Source organism: Hyla sarda, chromosome 6 (genome assembly GCF_029499605.1).
Source record: "Hyla sarda isolate aHylSar1 chromosome 6, aHylSar1.hap1, whole genome shotgun sequence".
Classification (NCBI taxonomy): Eukaryota; Metazoa; Chordata; class Amphibia; order Anura; family Hylidae; genus Hyla; species Hyla sarda.
Window position 1 is genome coordinate 53,854,636 of NC_079194.1, and position 20,959 is coordinate 53,875,594.

A 20,959-nucleotide genomic window follows, 5' to 3' on the forward strand; every position below is an offset into this window, starting at 1 on the left:
AACGGGCGGGGGGTTCACAGTAGTTTCTCGCTGGCAGTTTGAGCTGTGGCAGAAAATTTGACGCAGCTCAAACTTGCAGCCGGATACTTACTGTAATCCTCCGCCCATGTGAGTGTACCCTGTACGTTCACATTGGGGGGGGGGACATCCAGCTATTGCAAAACTACAACTCCCAGCATGTACGGTCTATCAGTGCATGCTGGGAGTTGTAGTTTTGCAACCGCTGGAGGCTCCGTTTTGGAAACAGTGACGTAGCAGACGTTTTTCATTTTTATTGGGGAGGGGAGGGGGGCTGTGTAGGGGTATGTGTATATGTAGTGTTTTTTACTTTTTATTTTATTGTGTGTTAGTGTAGTGTTGTTAGGGTACAGTCGCACGGGCGGGGGTTCACAGTAGTTTCTCGCTGGCAGTTTGAGCTGCGACAGAAAATTTGCCGCAGCTCAAACTTGCAGCCGGATACTTACTGTAATCCTCCGCCCATGTGAGTGTACCCTGTACGTTCACATTGGGGGGGGGGGGAGAAACATCCAGCTGTTGCAAAACTACAACTCCAAGCATGTACGGTCTATCAGTGCATGCTGGGAGTTGTAGTTTTGCAACAGCTGGAGACACACAGGTTGTGAAACACCGAGTTTGGTAACAAACTCAGTGTTTTGCAACCAGTGTGCCTTCAGCTGTTGCAAAAGCTACAACCCCCAGCATGTACGGACAGTGGAAGGGCATGCTGGGTCTTGTAGTTATGCAACAGCCGGAGGCATACTACATAACTACAGCTCCCAGCATGCCCTTGTTGCATGCTGGGAGCTGTTGCTAAGCAACAGCAGGAGGCTGTCACTCACCTCCAACGATCCAGCCGCACAGGTCAGTCCCTCGTCGTCTCCGCCGCCGCTGCTCCTGGGGCCCCGATCCCAACAGGGACGCTGGGTATCGGGGTCCCCAGCACCGGGGGTCGTCTTCCCGCACCCGCTCACGTCCTCCGGAAGAGGGGCGGAGCGGGTTGCGGGAGTGACACCCGCAGCAGGCGCCCTGATTGGTCGGCCGGTAATCCGGCCGACGAATCAGGGCGATCGTGAGGTGGCACCAGTGCCACCTCACCCCTGCTGGCAATGGCTGTTCGGGGCCGTCTCTGACGGCCCCGATCAGCCAGTAATTCCGGGTCATCGGGTCACTGGAGACCCGATTGACCCGGAATCCGCCGCAGATCGCTGGACTGAATTGTCCAGCGATCTGCGGCAATCGCCGACATGGGGGGACATAATGACCCCCATGGGCGATATCCCGGGATGCCTGCTGAACGATTTCAGCAGGCATCCGGCTCCGGCTCCCCTCCGGCTAGCGGTGGGGGCCAGAAATGCTCAGGGCGTATCCATACGCCCTCGGTCCTTAAGGACTTGGAAACGGGGGCGTATGGATACGCCCTATGTCCTTAAGGGGTTAAGGCACAACCTGACAAAACAGGTCGGGTTTACAATAGTAAATCAGGGCCAATGTATGAGCAAGGGGGTTGGGGATTATTATCCCTGCGCTTGGTGTAAAATAAAAAAAAGTTACATGCACCTCTTTTTATAGTGCCTTGCAAAGGTATTAACTTTTTTCGTATTTTGGTACATTACAGCCTTAAATTCAATGTTTTGTTAATCTGAATCGTATATGATGGATCAGAACACAATAGTCTAAGTTGGTGAAGTGAAATGAGAAAAATATATAAATAAAACTATTGTTTAGAAATTCACCCCCTTTGTTAGGAAGCCCATAAAATGCTCTGGTGCAACCAATTACCTTCAGAAGTCACATAATTAGTGAAATCATGTCCACCTGTGTGCAATCTAAGTGTCACATGATCTGTCATTACATACACACACCTTTTTTGAAAGGCCCCAGAGCCTGCAACACCTAAGCAAGAGGCATCAGTAACCAAACACTGCCATGAAGACCAAGGAACTCTCCAAACAATTAAGGGACAATGTTGTTGAAAAGTACAAGTCAAGGGTTATGTTGTAAAAAAATATCCAAATCTTTGATCATCCCCAGGAGCACCATCAAATCTATCATAACCAAATGGAAAGAACATGGCACAACAGCAAACCTGCCAAGAGACGGCCGCCCACCAAAACTCACGGACCAGGCAAGGAGAGCATTAATCAGAGAGGCAGCACAGAGACCTAAGGTAACCCTGGAGGAGCTGCAGAGTTCCACAGCAGAGACTGAAGCATCTGTACATAGGAAGACAGTAAGCCATGGGCTTTATGGCAGAGTGGCCAGAAGAAAGCCATTACTTTCAGTAAAAAAAAAAATAAATAAATAAATAAAGGTTTTAAGTTTGCGAAAAGGTCTGTGGGAGACTCCCAAAATGTATGGAGGAAGGTGCTCTGGTCTGATGAGACTAAAATTAAACTTTTTGGCCATCAAAGAAAACGCTATGTCTGGCGCAAAACCAACACATCACATCACCCAAAGAACATGGGGGTGGCCGCATCATGCTGTGGGGATGTTTTTCAGCAGCCGTCATTGGGAAACTGGTCAGAGTTGAGGGAAAGATGGATGGTGCTAAATACAGGGATATTCTTGAGCAAAACCTGTACCACTCTGTGCATGATTTCATGATTTGAGGCTAGGAAGGAGGTTCACCTTCCAGTAGGACAATGGGGGGAATTTAGAAGCTTTTTCTTTTTTATATGTAGCGTCTTTTTTTTTTTTGATAGAGCAAAAAGCAAGTAGTCTATTTTTTGGTGTATTGCGGAATGCATTTTTGTAATACTCACGTTTCAGAAGACAGGAACAATGGTGGATGTGAATCCGCTGGACCTGTGTGGCAGATGACTTGGACCGTACCAGAGAGCGGAGTCTAAGGTTCTGCTGGTTTTCACCAGAGCCCGCCACAAAGCGGGATGGACTTGCTGTGGCAGGCGGCGCCCAGGTCGCTACCCCTGGCACGGCTTGACCACACAGGCGGCTGAGGAGATGCGAGGAACAGGAGGGATAAGGCAGCTCGTAGTCTGGATAACAGAAGGTTAGGGCAGGCGGCACAGTAGCGTAGTCAAGACGTAGCAGGAGTTCAGTAGGCAGGTGGCAGAGGAGCAAGGTCAAAGTCACAAAGCAAGGGGATCAGATACACAGCAGGGCAATACTGAGGAACGCTTTCTCTAAGGCACAAGTCAACAAAGATCTGGCAGGGGAGTGAGGAGGGTGGAGGAATTTATAAATGAGCCACAGGTGAATTACACTAATGAGCGTACTGGCCCTTTAAATCTTAATGCTCCGGCACGCGTGTGCCCTAGGGGACGGGGACACGTGCGCCGGAGCAGAGGCGGAGGCAGGAGAAACACCCAGAGAGTGACAGACTTGGGCTCGCATGGGGGTGCATTCCGCGATGCGAGTCTCAGCCCTGTCGGCAGCAGTAGGTAAGGGGATTATGCGCTCACGGCCAGCGTGTGCGGCAAGAGTGCATAACGTAACAATTTTGCAGTGGATACTAATTTATCATGTAGCATTTTTTTTAGACGCATTTTTTTTGCACAAATACATTTTTTTTAATGCAAAAGTACACCATCAAAAAGGACACGTAGGAGAATGTTCTACCAAGACAGCCGGGCGATACAGGAGCCGTTCCATGATGGGAGTTGTAGTACCACAGCGCTGAAGGCCGTCACTTGCACATCCCCCAGCTGCGGGACTATTTTGGGACAGTTGGGACTACTACTCCCATCATGGACAGATTCTGCCCATGATGGAAGTTATAGTCCGGGGTCTGAGGGGCAGATCACACCGGGACATTCTCCAGAGACCACTGCAATCCGTATTTATTACAAGCGGGCGGCACATGCGGCTTTACTGCGCTCCCCGCCGGCTCCTGTATACAGCTCTCACAATTCATAATCCGCACCAATAGCTATTCACCAATCAGAGCTCCTGTCTCCCGGTGGCGGGGATTATGAATTGTGAGAGCTGTATACTGGAGCCGGCGGGAAGCCGCATGTGCCGCCGGCTTGTACAGTTAATAAATGCGGATCGCAGCGGTTCTCTGGAGAATGACCTGCTTCTATCTTCCCCTCAGCCCCTGTACTTTAACTCCCATCATGGGCAGAGTCTGTCCCATGATGGCAGTAGTTGTAGTACCGCAGCGCTGAGGGATGGCACTTGCACATCCCACGGCTGCAGAACTTTTAGGACTACTACTCCCATCATGGACAGAATCCGTCTATGATGGAAGTTATAGTCCAGGGGCTGAGGAGCAGATCGCAGCAGATCATTCTCTAGAGACCCGCTGTGATCCGCATTTATTAAGTTAACAAACCGGCAGCACATGCAGCTCCACTGCGCTCCCCGCCGGCTCCAGGCTCCTGTTTCCAGGCGGCGGGGATTATGAATTGTGACAGCGTATACAGTATTCCCCATCTGGAGCCAGCCAGGGGCGGATCCAGAGTCGAGTCTCGGGAGGGGCACTATTAGAGTATTTTGTGTTGGCGGACAGAAAATAAGATTACGGAACTTACAATATTATTAAATGTATCATACAGTCCTAACCTTGTTTAAGACTCTTAGGCCGTGCTCATATGTCAGAATAATAATCAAATATACCAATTGCCACAGAATTGGAAAGTGCTAAAGAAATTTTTACCATTTAAAACTACAGCTCCCAGTATGACCTAAGAAGTGGTAAGGGGATGCTGGGAGTTGTTGTTTCACCCATCATAACTGCAGAACTTACAAGTAACTCCAGCTCTGATGGGACATAGTGAGGAGAATACAGAATGATATCAGTGATTACAGATGACCTCTTCTCTATAGTGAGGAGAATACACAATGATATCATTGATTACAGGTGACGTCTCCTCTATAGTGAGGAGAATACACAGTGATATCAGTGACTACAGGTGACATCTTATCATTGTGTATTCTCACTATAGAGAAGACGTCACCTGTAATCACTGATATCATTGTGTATTCTCCTCACTATAGAGAAGACGTCACTGATATCATTGTGTATTCTCCTCACTATAGAGATCAGTGATTACAGGTGACGTCTTCTCTATAGTGAGGAGAATACACAATGATATCAGTGACTATGGGTGACGTCTTCTCTATAGTGAGGAGAGTACACAATGATATCAGTGATTACAGGTGACGTCTTCTCTATAGTGAGGAGAATACACAATGATATCAGTGACTACAGGTGACGTCTTCTCTATAGTCTTTCCTTATCTAATTCAGCTGGTACATACCGCCAGGATTTGTTCCAGCTAAATCTTCTCTTTGCAGAACTTGATGCCCAGACGTCTCCTCACTATGTCAGCGCATTCTGATCCTCTATATGAAAACAATAATTATAATAATACTGCCAAACACTGTATTCTTTGAATATAATACTGGCACACACCCTCTGAATATAATTCTGACACACTGTACCCCCTAAATATACAACACACTGTACCCTCTGAATACAATACCGCCATACACTGTACCCTCTGAATATAATACTATCACACACTGCACCCTCTGAATATAATACTATCACACACTGTGCCCTCTAAATATAATACTACCACACACTGCACTCTATGAATATAATACTACCACACACTGTGCCCTCTAAATTTAATACTACCAAACACTGCACCCTCTGAATATAATACTATCACACACTGCACCCTCTAAATATAATACTATCACACACTGCACCCTCTAAATAAAACGTACCACCCCAGATGGGGGCATTATATATGAGGGGCGCATGATGGGGAATTATATGTGAGGGGTACAGCACAGGGGGCATTATGTGTGGGACACAGCACAGGGGGCAATATATGTGAGGGGAACAGCACAGGGGGCAATATATGGGAGGGGCACAGCACAGGAGGCATTATAAGTGTGGGGCACAGAACAGGGGGCACTATATCATATAATACCCCCCTGTGCTGTGCCCCACACATATAATGCCCCCTGTGCTGTGCCCCACACATCATTTATATGTGTGGCACAGCACAGGGGGCATTATATGTGAGGGGCACAGCACAGGGGGCATTATTTTAGGGGCACAGCACAGGGGGCATTATAAGTGTGGGGCACAGAACAGGGGGCATTATATGATATAATGCCCCCCTGTGCTGTGCCCCACACATATAATACCCCCTGTGCTGTGCCCCACACATATCATTTATATGTGTGGCACAGCACAGGGGGCATTATATGTGAGGGGCACAGCACAGGGGGGCATTATATGTGAGGGGCACAGGACAGGGGGGCATTATTTATATGTGTAGCACAGCACAGGGGGCATTATATGTGAGGGGCACAGCACAGGGGGCATTATATGTGTGGGGCACAGCACAGGGGGCACTATATGTGAGGGGCACATGACAGGGGGGCATTATATGATATAATTCCCCCTGTTCTGTGCCCCACACATATAATGCCCCCTGTGCTGTGCCCCACACATATAATTTATATGTGTGGCACAGCACAGTGGGCATTATGTGAGGGGCACAGCACAGGGGAAATTATATGTGAATGGCACAGGACAGGGGGTCCCCCTGTCATGTGCTCTTCACATATAATGCCCCCTGTGCTTTGCCCTGCAGACCCTCATTAAATATTCCCTTTTCTCTGACCCCCCCCCCTCCTCCTAACAGTGGCGCATATCCAGTTTCCCTAATCCCCTGGACCCTGAGCATACCCTTACTCATAGGCGTGCGCAGCCTATTGCATTAGGGTGTGCACCCTAAAGCACAAACTCACTCCGCGCACGCATGTATATATATATATATATATATATATATATATATACACACACACACATACATATACACACACACACACGCACTCCTGCTTGCATAGTGTAGGAGGATTGGATCCAGGGCCAGTTTTAGGCTTAGCGTGGCCCTGGGCAAAATCAGAAATGGGGTCCCAAAAGTCGTAATAGTGCACTAATCAGATTAGCACATTTTTGGTCACTTCAAATACCATAAAAAATATCTAAAAAGCAAAAAAAAAAATGGTACCGATAAAAACTACAAATCACAGCGCTAAAAATGACCCTCATACATCCCCATATACAGAAAAATAAAAGTGCTATAGGGATCAGAATAGTACAATTTTATATTTGTGTATTCACATTAGGTTGGCAGCATAGTTCCCCCACAGTAGGTTGGCAGTATAAATTTCCTATATTAGGATGGAAATATATTTCCCCCACATTAGGTGCAGTATAGTTCCCCCACATTAGGTTAGTAGTACAGTTCCCCCACACTAGGTGCAGTACAGTTCCCCCACATTAGGTTGGCAGTACAGTTCCCCCACATTAGGTTGGCAGTATAGTTCCCCCACATTAGGTTGGCAGTACAGTTCCCCCACATTAGGTTGGCAGTACAGTTCCCCCACATTAGGTGCAGTACAGTTCCCCCACATTAGGTGCAGTACAGTTCCCCCACATTAGGTGCAGTACAGTTCCCCCACATTAGGTGCAGTACAGTTCCCCCACATTAGGTGCAGTACAGTTCCCCCACATTAGGTGCAGTACAGTTCCCCCACATTAGGTGCAGTACAGTTCCCCCACATTAGGTGCAGTACAGTTCCCCCACATTAGGTGCAGTACAGTTCCCCCACATTAGGTGCAGTACAGTTCCCCCACATTAGGTGCAGTACAGTTCCCCCACATTAGGTGCAGTATAGTTCCCCCACATTAGGTGCAGTATAGTTCCCCCACATTAGGTGGAATATAGTTCCCCCACATTAGGTGGAATATAGTTCCCCCACATTAGGTGGAATATAGTTCCCCCACATTAGGTGGAATATAGTTCCCCCACATTAGGTGCAGTACAGTTCCCCCACATTAGGAGCAATATAGTTCCCCCCATTAGATGCAGTATAGTTCCCCCCATTAGATGCAGTATAGTTCCCCCACATTAGGTGCAGTATAGTTCCCCCACATTAGGTACAGTATAGTTCCCCCAAATTAGGTTGGCAGTATAGTTCCCCCACATTAGGTACAGTATAGTTCCTCCACATTAGGTGCAGTACAGTTCCCCCACATTAGGTGCAGTACAGTTCCCCCACATTAGGTGCAGTACAGTTCCCCCACATTAGGTGCAGTATAGTTCCCCCACATTAGGTGCAGTATAATTCCCCCACATTAGGTGCAGTATAGTTCCCCCACATTAGGTACAGTATAGTTCTCCCAAATTAGGTTGGCAGTATAGTTCCCCCACATTAGGTACAGTATAGTTCCTCCACATTAGGTGCAGTACAGTTCCCCCACATTAGGTGCAGTATAGTTCCCCCAAATTAGGTTGGCAGTATAGTTCCCCCACATTAGGTACAGTATAGTTCCTCCACATTAGGTGCAGTATAGTTCCCCCACATTAGGAGCAATATAGTTCCCCCCCATTAGGTGCAGTATAGTTCCCCCCCATTAGGTGCAGTATAGTTCCCCCACATTAGGTGCAGTATAGTTCCCCCACATTAGGTACAGTATAGTTCCCCCACATTAGGTACAGTATAGTTTCCCCAAATTAGGTTGGCAGTATAGTTCCCCCACATTAGGTACAGTATAGTTCCTCCACATTAGGTGCAGTATAGTTCCCCCACATTAGGTGCAGTATAGTTCCCCCACATTAGGTACAGTATAGTTCCCCCAAATTAGGTTGGCAGTATAGTTCCCCCACATTAGGTACAGTATAGTTCCTCCACATTAGGTTGGCAATTTAGTTCCCCCACATTAGGTACAGTATAGTTCCTCCACATTAGGTGCAGTATAGTTCCCCCACATTAGGTGCAGTACAGTTCCCCCACATTAGGTGCAGTACAGTTCCCCCACATTAGGTGCAGTATAGTTATAATTGTAGGGAGGAGGACAAGTCTAGAATTTACCATGAGGCTTACGGGACTAATTCTACCGCTAATCTTATATTTGCCAAGGGGTTCAATGGGCGGAGCCAAAGGGTTGTCAAAATTAGGTTTTGCCTAGAGTAAAAAATCCATGCACCAGCCCTGACTAGACCTCCCACTTGTGTGTATGTTTGGTGGTCGGTGTTTATGGGGAGGCATTTCATGTGGATTTGAAAAAAAAATAGTAAGTTGAATGGTAAAACTCATGTTTTTCTTTACTTGGCAAACAGAAGAACGCTTTTACTAAAAGATGGGGGCACAGAGGGGGGAATATTCCAAATTACATTTTTTTTTTGCACCAGATTGGTTGAAAAAGTCCGCAGCTGACCCAAAACTAGGACTCCCAGCATGTTGCACCATAATCTAAATTGTACTCCTATATAGTGCAAGATGTGTGGAGTTGTAGTTTTGGTCATCATAGATTGTATCAGGGCATGCTGGGAATTGTAGGTGGTAACTGCACCTCCAAGCATTGCATTCCTTGAAGGAATGCAATGCTGGGATTTGCAGTTACCAACTACAATTCCCAGCATGCCCTGATACAATATATGGTGACCAAAACTACAACTCCCATTATGTTGCACTATAGTATAGGTTATATGGTGCTACATGCTGGGGGGAGTTGTAGTTTCGGTTCAGCTGCAGAGATATAGGCTGGAATCTGGATCAAGGAAATTTCTTGATCCAGATTCCAGCCTATATCTCTGCAGCTGAACCGAAACTACAGCTCCCCCCAGCATGTAGCACCATATAACCTATACTATAGTATAGTGCAACATAATGGGAGTTGTAGTTTTGGGTCAGCTGCAAAACATAAGCTGTATCAGGGCATGCTGGGCATTACAAATAGTAACTGTAACTCCCAGCATGCCCTGACACATTCTTGGTCTGCTCTGCAGCTGTCCCAAAATTAATGCATTGCTTCCCCAGGACTCAGGAGTATAGTGCAACATAATGGGAGTTGTAGTTTTGGGTCAGCTGCAAAACCATAGACTGTATCAGGCTGATGCAGCCTATGGTTTTGCCGCTGACCCAAAACTAATTTTGGGACAGCTGCAGAGCAGACCGAGATTGTATCAGGGCATGCTGGGAGTTGCAGTTAATACTAACTGTAATGCCCAGCATACCCTGATACTATCAGGACATGCTGGGCGTTACAGTAGTAACTGCAACTCCCAGCATGCAACTCCCAGTATGCCCTGACCACACCACACATGCCCAGGCTCACAGCTCAAGACTACATCCCCATCATGTATGATTGTGACTGTCTATTATATGTAGCCTACATATAATAGACAATCACACATGATGGGGATGTAGTCCTTAGCTGTGAGCCTACATATAATAGACAATCACAATCATACATGATGGGGATATAGTCCTGAGCTGTGAGCCTACATAATGTAGGCTCACAATTCAGAACTACATCGCCATCATGTATGGCAGCAGGTCAGCAGCCACTTACCGGCCTCTCTCTCCTTAGCCGCCCTCTCCAGCAGCCCAGACTCCAGAGCTGGGGGCCCGGGCTTCCCCTGTCCTTGCCCTGGCAGCGGGCCTCTCCTGTGCGGGCTCTACAGAAACAGTGCGCGCGTGCGTCATGACGTCATGTGCAGCCGTGCGCACTGACGCCGGACCCATCAGCCCCCGCGCTGGATGGGGGGTCGGGCTGGTGATGTCGGCGATGTCCGGTGGGGCTGGCGTTTAGTAGTGAGAAAAAAAAATAAAGTCCTGCAGCAGCGGCCGCGGTGATTAGGGTGTGCCTGTGCACACCCGGCACACCCCGTGCGCACGCCTATGCCCTTACTTACAGTATGCAGGCCGCGGGGACGGGTCCTCCAGGCCCGGCGCGATGATGTGACGTCATCGCGCCGACCTTTAGTGGATCTCTTCCCCGCAGCTCACACGCTGTGTATTCACAGCGTGTGTGTAAGGTTAGTGAATGGTGGAGCCGGAGCTTACAGCTACGGCTCCACCATGCTAGGGAGCGGGGGGCCGCAATCTCGGGGGGGCAATTGCCCCATTGCCCCCCCCCCTGGATCCACCAATGGAGCCAGCGGGGTACGCAGTGGAGCCGCATGTGCCGCCGGCTTGTTAACTTAATAAATGCGGATCGCAGTGGGTCTCAGTAGAATGACCTGCTGCACCTCAGCCCCTGGACTATAACTCCCATCAAGGACGGAGTCTGTCCATGATGGGAGTAGTAGTCCTAACTGTCCAAAAAGAGTCCCGCTGTTGGAGGATGTGCAAGTGCTGTGGTACTGCAACTACACCCATCATGGACAGACTCTGTCCCATGATGGGAGTAGTAGTCCAAGGGCAGCGAAACAGATCGAAAGGGGGTCTCACTCCTGAGACCCCTGCGACCTTTACTGCTCTGCCCACTAGTGATTACTTAATTGGGGGGCGGAGCTACACAGTCCAGGCCTGACTCTGTTCTCATTATGCGTTTTGCATAATGGGAACAGAGCCCTTCCGGCAGTGTATTAGCAAACAGGGAGACTCCAGTTGTTGCTTAACTACAGCCCGCCATGATGGGAGTTGTAGTTTAGCAACAATTGGAGGCTACCTGTTTAGGCACACGCTGGATTATGTGCGCTCTCCCCCGTTTTTTTTCAATGTGTCGTGTTTTTTATAATTGAATTTTCAGGCTTAGTAGTGGAAGCGGTCTTGTAGACAGAATCCATTACTAAGCTGGGGCTTAGCGTTAGCACCAAAATTAGCTAGCACTAACCCCCAATTATTACCCCGGTACCCATCGCCAGAGGGGTGCAGGGAAGAACAACAGCAAAAAGGTCAAAAATGAAAGTGTAGGCCCTTTTAAAAATGACGAGGAAGAAATTATAAACGGGGATCAGAAAAAAGCAAATATATTAAACAAATTCTTCTCCACTGTATTTGTCACGATGCCGGCTGGCAGGAGGTGGATCCTCTGTGCCAGAGAGGGATTGGCGAGGACCGTGCTAGTGGACCGGTTCTAAGTCACTACTGGTTTTCACCAGAGCCCGCCGCAAAGCGGGATGGTCTTGCTGCGGCGGTAGTGACCAGGTCGTATCCACTAGCAACGGCTCAACCTCTCTGACTGCTGAAGATAGGCGCGGTACAAGGGAGTAGACAGAAGCAAGGTCGGACGTAGCAGAAGGTCGGGGGCAGGCGGCAAGGTTCGTAGTCAGGGTGGATAGCAGAAGTTCAGGTACACAAGCTTTGGACACACTAAACGCTTTCACTGGCACAAGGCAACAAGATCCGGCAAGGGAGTGCAAGGGAGGAGATCAGATATAGCTAGGGAGCAGGTGGAAGCCAATTAAGCTAATTGGGCCAGGCACCAATCATTGGTGCACTGGCCCTTTAAGTCTCAGGGAGCTGGCGCGCGCGCGCGCCCTAGAGAGCGGAGCCGCGCGCGCCAGCACATGACAGCAGGGGACGGGAACGGGTAAGTGACCTGGGATGCGATTCGCGAGCGGGCGCGTCCCGCTGTGCGAATCGCATCCCCGACGGCCATGACAGTGCAGCGCTCCCGGTCAGCGGGACCGACCGGGGCGCTGCGGAGAGAGAGAGACGCCGTACGCGCTCCGGGGAGGAGCGGGGACCCGGAGCGCTAGGCGTAACAGTACCCCCCCCCTTAGGTCTCCCCTTCTCTTTGTTCGGTAACTGCCTCCCCTGGGATGAGGACACCGGGAAAGGATGGAGGGATTCCTCAACGGCAGGCAGTACAGCAGGAGTGGGAATGGGGAGGGAGGGCAGAGGGCGAGGCCTGGCACGGGGCAGTGTGACACCAGGACGAGGGCCATGAGGAGGCACCGAGGCTTGCCTGACTGGACTGGGAGGGGGGGAGAGGCACTTCTTATGGCAGGCAGAGTCCATAAAGACCTTAGGGAGACCGGATACAGGGGGAACCACAGGGTCACGGCAGGGAGTACTGGGAACCGGTTTAAGGCAGTCCTTGAAGCAAGAGGTACCCCAGCTCTTGATCTCCCCTGTGGACCAATCCAGGGTTGGGGAATGGTGTTGAAGCCAGGGTAGTCCAAGGAGGATTTCGGAAGTGCAATTGGAAAGGACCAAAAACTCAATTTTTTCGTGATGAGTTCCGATGCACATTAGGAGGGGCTCCGTGCGGTAACGCACGGTGCAATCCAACCTGGCTCCGTTGACCGCGGAAATGTGGAGTGGCTTGACGAGACGGGTCACCGGGATGCGGAATTTATTCACCAAGGACTCCCGAATAAAATTCCCAGAGGCACCAGAGTCCAGGCAGGCCACGGCTGAGAGGGAAGAGCTGGCTGAAGAAGAAATCCGTACAGGCACCGTGAGACGTGGAGAAGCCGACTTAGCATCAAGAGACGCCACACCCACGAGAGCTGGGTGCGAGCGTGCGTTTCCCAGACGTGGAGGATGGATAGGGCAATCCACCAAAAAATGTTCGGTACTGGCACAGTACAGACAAAGATTCTCTTCCCTACGGCGATTCCTCTCTTCCAGGGTCAGACGAGACCGATCCACTTGCATGGCCTCCTCGGCGGGAGGCCTAGGCGCAGATTGCAATGGAGACTGTGGGAGAGGTGTCCAGAGATCTAAGTCTTTTTCCTGGCGGAGCTCTTGATGCCTCTCAGAAAAACGCATGTCAATGCGAGTGGCTAGATGAATGAGTTCATGCAGGTTAGCAGGAGTTTCTCGTGCGGCCAGAACATCTTTAATGTTGCTGGATAGGCCTTTTTTAAAGGTCGCGCAGAGGGCCTCATTATTCCAGGATAGTTCAGAAGCAAGAGTACGGAATTGTATGGCGTACTCGCCAACGGAAGAATTACCCTGGACCAGGTTCAGCAGGGCAGTCTCAGCAGAAGAGGCTCGGGCAGGTTCCTCAAAGACACTTCGAATTTCCGAGAAGAAGGAGTGTACAGAGGCAGTGACGGGGTCATTGCGGTCCCAGAGCGGTGTGGCCCATGACAGGGCTTTTCCAGACAGAAGGCTGACTACGAAAGCCACCTTAGACCTTTCAGTAGGAAACTGGTCCGACATCATCTCCAAGTGCAGGGAACATTGCGAAAGAAAGCCACGGCAATACTTAGAGTCCCCATTAAATTTGTCCGGCAAGGACAAGCGGAGGCTAGGAGTGGCCACTCGCTGCGGAAGGGGTGCAGGAGCTGGCGGAGGAGATGGTTGCTGCTGTAGCAGAGGCAGAAGTTGCGACTGAAGTTGCTGCACCATGGTGGACACTTCCGACAGCTGGTGGGTTAGATGGGCGATCTGTCGGGATTGCTGGGCGACCACCGTGGTGATATCAGAGATATAAGGCAGAGGAACCTCAGCGGGATCCATGGCCGGATCTACTGTCACGATGCCGGCTGGCAGGAGGTGGATCCTCTGTGCCAGAGAGGGATTGGCGAGGACCGTGCTAGTGGACCGGTTCTAAGTCACTACTGGTTTTCACCAGAGCCCGCCGCAAAGCGGGATGGTCTTGCTGCGGCGGTAGTGACCAGGTCGTATCCACTAGCAACGGCTCAACCTCTCTGACTGCTGAAGATAGGCGCGGTACAAGGGAGTAGACAGAAGCAAGGTCGGACGTAGCAGAAGGTCGGGGGCAGGCGGCAAGGTTCGTAGTCAGGGTGGATAGCAGAAGTTCAGGTACACAAGCTTTGGACACACTAAACGCTTTCACTGGCACAAGGCAACAAGATCCGGCAAGGGAGTGCAAGGGAGGAGATCAGATATAGCCAGGGAGCAGGTGGAAGCCAATTAAGCTAATTGGGCCAGGCACCAATCATTGGTGCACTGGCCCTTTAAGTCTCAGGGAGCTGGCGCGCGCGCGCCCTAGAGAGCGGAGCCGCGCACGCCAGCACATGACAGCAGGGGACGGGAACGGGTAAGTGACCTGGGATGCGATTCGCGAGCGGGCGCGTCCCGCTGTGCGAATCGCATCCCCGACGGCCATGACAGTGCAGCGCTCCCGGTCAGCGGGACCGACCGGGGCGCTGCGGAGAGAGAGACGCCGTACGCGCTCCGGGGAGGAGCGGGGACCCGGAGCGCTAGGCGTAACAGTATTCACCGAGGAAAATGAAATGCCAGGTGAAATACAGCGAGATAAGGTAAACTCCTGAGTACAGGTCACCTGTCTAACCCAGAAAGAAGTACAGTGCCACATCCAAAAAACACCAGGTCCAGATGGCATTCACCCCTGTGTTTTAAAGGAATTAAAGGGGTATTCCAGGAAAAAACTTTTTTTTATATATCAACTGGCTCCAGAAAGTTAAACAGATTTGTAAATTACTTCTCTTAAAAAATCTTAATCCTTCCAATAATTATCAGACCACACATGGGATACTGTGTACAGTACTGGGCACCAGTGTGCAAGAAAGATATAGTGGAGCTGGAGAGGGTTCAAAGACGGGCAACCAGGGTAATATGGGGAATGGGAGGTCTACAGTACCCAGAAAGATTATCAGAATTGGGGTTATTTAGCTTAGAAAAAAGAAGGCTTAGGGGAGACCTCATAACTATGTATAAATATATCAGGGGACAGTACAGATGATCTATTTATGATCTATTTAGTCCCATGATCTATTTATACCGAGGACTATATCTATAACAATGGGGCATCCTCTACGTCTAGAGGAAAGAAGGTTTCTACACCAGCACAGATGGGGGGTTCTTTACTGTAAGAGCAGTGAGACTGTGGAATTCTCCCCTGGAGGAGGTGGTCTTGGTGAACTCTGTAAAAGAGTTCAAAAGGGGCTGGATGCATTTTTGGAGAATAATAACATCGCTGGTTATGTATACTAGATATATAGGGACAGAACGTTGATCCAGGGATTTATTCTGATGCCATAATTGGAGTCGGGAAGGAATTTTTACCTCTAGTATGAGGGTTTTTTGCCTTCCTCTGGATCAACTCAGTAGGGACTCATTAGGGTTATAGGTTGAACTTGATGGACTATTTTTTCAACCTTATGAACTATGTATCTAGGCCCAGAGCATCAAAAATGGCACTCCTGGGCCTAGGCGGTAAGAGGCTGGCATTATTTAGGCTGGGGAGGGCCAGTAACAATGGTCCTCGCCCACCCTGGTAACATTAGGCTGTTGTTGCTTGGTTGGTATCTGGCTGATACTAAAAATAGGGGGAACCATATGTGTTTTTTTTTATAAATAAATAAAAAATGTGTGTTGTTCCTCCTATTTTCAGTATCAGCCAGATACCACATTCAATAGCAATATAGAAAAGTATCCAGCACCAGGAGGGCAGGTAAAATTAATCTTTTATTGTGGCATCAGTAAAATAGGATACACCGGAACGTAGTAGCCTACGTATTTCAGACTGTAGCGCCCTTAGTCATGGCAATGATGCCATGACTAAGGGCACTACAGCCCGAAACGCGTAGGCTACTATGTTCCGGTGTATCCTATTTTACTGATGCCACAATTAAAGACAAATTTTACCTGCCCTCCTGGTGCTGGATACTTTTCTATATTACTGTTCGTTTTCAGAAGGGCACGCCACCCTCCAGTCCTAGCATGGGAACAAGGGGCGAGGATTTGAGCGGATCTACACCATATCAGTGAGTACATTCAATAGCAATAGGTTACTCTGATGTGTGAACAGTCATTCAGTATACAGCAAATCGCATGATTAAGGTTTTTTTCCCCGCAAAGTAGTGCGGCAGGCTGGAGAGGAGGTTTTTGTCATCTAATCCTATCGTGATGTAAACCATCATACCCCAAAGTTTTCATATATGTTTGAAGAAAATATCTAATGTGATCGAAAAGAAATCGTGCAAATAAAGATCTGAAAGAAGACCTGAACGTGGTGGTCGTGAGTAATTGCTCGCCGCATGCTATCCAGATATATCTCACTCAGCCAGATACCAACCAAGCAGCAACAGCCTGACGTTACCAGGGTGGGCGAGGCCCATTGTTACTGGCCCTCCACAGCCTAAATAACGCCAGCCTGTTACCGCATAGGCCCATGAGCGCCATTTTTAACGCTCCGGGCCTGTTGGTACTGGCTCTTCCCCGCACCCCTGTGGTGGTGGGTACCGAGGTAATAATTGGGGGTTAGCGCTTACTGATTTTGGGGCTAACGCTAGGCCCCGGCTTAGTAATGAATTCTGTCTACAAGACGGCTTCCAATACTAAGCCTGAAAATAAAATTCTATAAAACACGACACATTGAATAAATCGTTAACCCTTTTATTGACATTTTTTAAAATGCTGGTCATTGTCGCAATCCACCGAATCTGACATAGTCCTTCGCATTCACGTATCTGAAATGAGAAGAAAAAAAAAAATTTGGGGGCGCTCTCCCCTGGGGTATTTCTAAACAGGGAGCCTCCAATTGTTGACATCTGCCTACTGTATCCTGTATATACAGTCATCTATAGACAGCTATATATACAGGATAGCGCACAAAGACTTAACCCAGAACTGCTCAGCAGCAGCGTGGGTTAACTCTTTCCTTGTTGGGCTCCTGTATAGTATACATGGGTACACTTTGCACCCCTGTATACTATACAGCTGGTGGAGGTAGGTAGTGATGCTCTGCACCCTATATATATATGTATATGCTATACATCACTCCTTACCTCCTTACACTCTGTTGACCGGGCGCTCTGCATCCAACCCATGGAGTGGTACGGTGAAGGCAGTGAAAAAATTGCCACAGGGTACAAAAATGACTGTTTCCACACACGAGCAAAAACGCAAGAAAAAACGCATGAAAAACTGACAAAACACAGGAAAAAGGTGTGATAGTTTTTTTGGCGTTTATGCTGGAGAACAAAAACCTCAATGGAATCCGAGCCTCAAAGCAATAGAGCAAAATCCCTGTGTCCACTTTTCCTGTGAGGTGCAGCTCAGGTGTACAAATAGAACTGTGTGGAGATTTAGAACTTCGCACAAAATTTATCATGTGCCTTGCACAAGTATGGTATATTTGGTGCAATTGCACCAAATTTAGACCAACCAAAACGATATACAAAAAACTTCTACCTACACTAACATTAATACATTTCCGCCATTGACCCCAAACACACTGCTAAAGAAACACTTGAGTGGTTTAAGGGGAAACATGTAAATGTGTTGGAATGGCAAAGTCAAAGCCCAGATCTTAATCCAATCGAAAATCTGTGGTCAGACTTAAAGATTTATAGAAAAAGGATGTATAACAACAAGTGTATACAAGAACCAGTCCTCTAGAGCCAGTAGAAATAAGAAATTAGAAAATAGGAAAGAAAAATAGAAAAGAGATGAAAATGGATGAAATGAAAAATTAAGAAATTCTAAAAATGATAAAAATAATACTGTAGTGAATTAAAAGATGGAAATTAGATATATATTCCTTAATAGTCCTGAATCAAAGTTGGAAACATAAAAAGATATAACACATTTATTCATAATGTAATATACATCAGTGCAGGGCCCTTGCACGAGATGTATTACAACTGTTAAAAAAACATATACTAATAAAAAATATATAAAATGATGATATGCAAAATTATATATCACAATCAGCCACCTTTAAATGAATGTCAATTTGCTAAAGAAATAGTCTATGATAAAGTGATGTCCGTGCAGCAGGTAATGATATAGAGTGCCAGACTTGTTCACAATGTTTTAAAGGAGTTTCCGAAAACGCTGTACATACAGTGTGGTACCTGTAGTCCGCAACGGGATGTAGTTCACGCTGTCCTGCGGTAATGATGGCGCTCGGAGCTGGCACAGAGCTGCCTCCGGCCCAGAGGTGGTTGCTCCAGCGGTCCCGGCGGGGTACAGGTGGGCACGGATCTGCGTCCGGCCGTAGCGTTTGCTGGATGGTATAAACAGGTAAGTGAGCTGGCGTCCTCGTGCTGGATCGCGCGCGCGATCCCATTAGTAGTCCAAGATGAGGGTACTGCAGCGCTGCAGAGGGCTGTATCGTGGGTATCCGATAATGATAAAGGTGCTGATAGAAGTAGATAAAGATGGCAAACAGGGCTATACGCGTTTCAAGACAAAGGTCTCATTCTTCAGTAGCCAGAATTGCATAAGCAAAGATTGTTGTTCACAAGCGCAAACCTTCCAACTTGAAGAAGCTGGAGCAGTTTTGCAAGGAGGAATGGGCAAAAATCCCAGTGGTAAGATGTGGCAAGCTCATAGAGACCTATCCAAAGCGACTTGGAGCTGTGATTGCCGCAAAAGGATCTACAAAGTATTGACTTTAGGGAGGTGAATAGTTATGCACATTAACTTTTTCTGTTATTTTGTCCTATTTTTTGTGGGTATGTTCTGTAAACTAAATGATCAAAATCCTCAAACAATCCATGTTAATTCCAGGTCGTGAGGCACCAAAATACAAAAAAAGTCAAGAGGGGGGGGGGGGGGGGGATACTTCTGCAAGGCACTGTAAATCCCTGGCAGGTTTCTACTTTTGGCTGGCTTACGAAATTCCAGCCTTCTTAAAGGTGTACCCTATACATCTTATACCCTGTCCAAAAGATAGGGGATAAGATGTGTGATTGCGGGGGCGGGGGTGTCGGGGATGGGGGGGGGGGGGGGGGGGAGTGTAAGTGTTCTGGTCTTTTTTGTCCTATTTTTGTGGGGGGTGGGAGTTAATTGGAAACCTTGCCTAACAGCTGTTTTTTATTTTATTAATTGGTAGTGTTTTGGGTTACATATGAAGCTTTTATTGGTAATGTTTTGGTTTACATATGAATTTTTGATTGCTTTCTGTGAAGATCTTACCATAACGGCTGAATAGTAGTGGATCCGCTGTCCTGTGTGAACTATGACTGAACTGTACCAGAAAGTGGAGTCTAAAGTGCCGCTGGTTTTCACCAGAGCACACCGCAAAACGGGATGGACTTGCTGCGGCAGGCGGCACCCAGGTCGCTACCCCTGGCACGATCCATCCACACAGGTTGCCCAAATGAAGCGTGGCACAGATGAAGGCGAAGTCAGACGAAGCACGGGTCATGAGGCAGGCAGTAAAGCAGCGTAGTCAGGTCACAGGCACAAGGTCAGGAGGCAGGCGGCAAAGGAGCAAGGTCAGGTCACAAGCGAAAGGTCAGGAACACTATATGGCACACACAAGGTAACGCTTTCTCTAAGGGTGTACTGTCCCTTTAAATCCAGCAACACCGGCGCGCGCGCACCCTAAGGGAAGGGGATGCGCGCGCCGGTAAAGCAGAACAGAAGAGAGGCTGGGGACGGAGGAAGGTGAGGGGATGCATGAAGCTCGCATTCGGGAGCACCCAGCAAAGCAGTCACGGAGCCATCAAGACAAACAGAAGGGGTGCGCTCACGAAGTGCTGCCCCTAACACTTTCTTTCCTGTTTTTATTTTTTTTGTGAGAGATTTTTTTTTACAGTGTTCACTGTGTGTTACAGATGTTACATAGTAACATAGTTGATAAAAGACAATCGAGTTTAACCTAATTGTTGTAATTTTTTTATTATACTATTAATAATAATAATAATAATAATAATATATATATATAACTTTTCTTTGGGACTTGTGTGCCTTTGTTTGTCTGGTTTATATGATGCACGTGTAATGTTACGATATTGGACAAGGGAGACGTGTCTAACCTTTTAATCCTTTTACAAGCTTTTGAATGTTTTTATTTTAAAATTTTCTATTGAAAAGGTGTAAACACTTTCCCGTTCCCGTACAACTTCACTGTGAGCTGAGGCTGCGGCCTTGTTGTTTCTATGGTAACATGGATTGAAATAGCTCAGATATAATAAGGAGCTTTAGAGCCTGCGGGAGGAAATGCCACCCGTGACGGTGGTTTGAATCACATGTCTGTTCAATCTCCAGTCTTGATAATATTTGTATGTCTTTTTAATTTTATTTTTTTTTATTTGAAGGGGGGGGGGGGCTGTGTGTTTTCGTTCTACTTTTTTCATTCTATTAACCATTTATTACCATTTTAGGGATCCTAAAATGTATTTTGCATTGACAGAATTTTGCTTCATTATTAGTGAAATTATTTTTTGAGTTTGAATATATATTATTTCTGTATCATACACTTACATGAAAATAAGTTATTTTAATATATATATATATATATATATATATATATATATATATATAAATCTGCTCTTTGGGG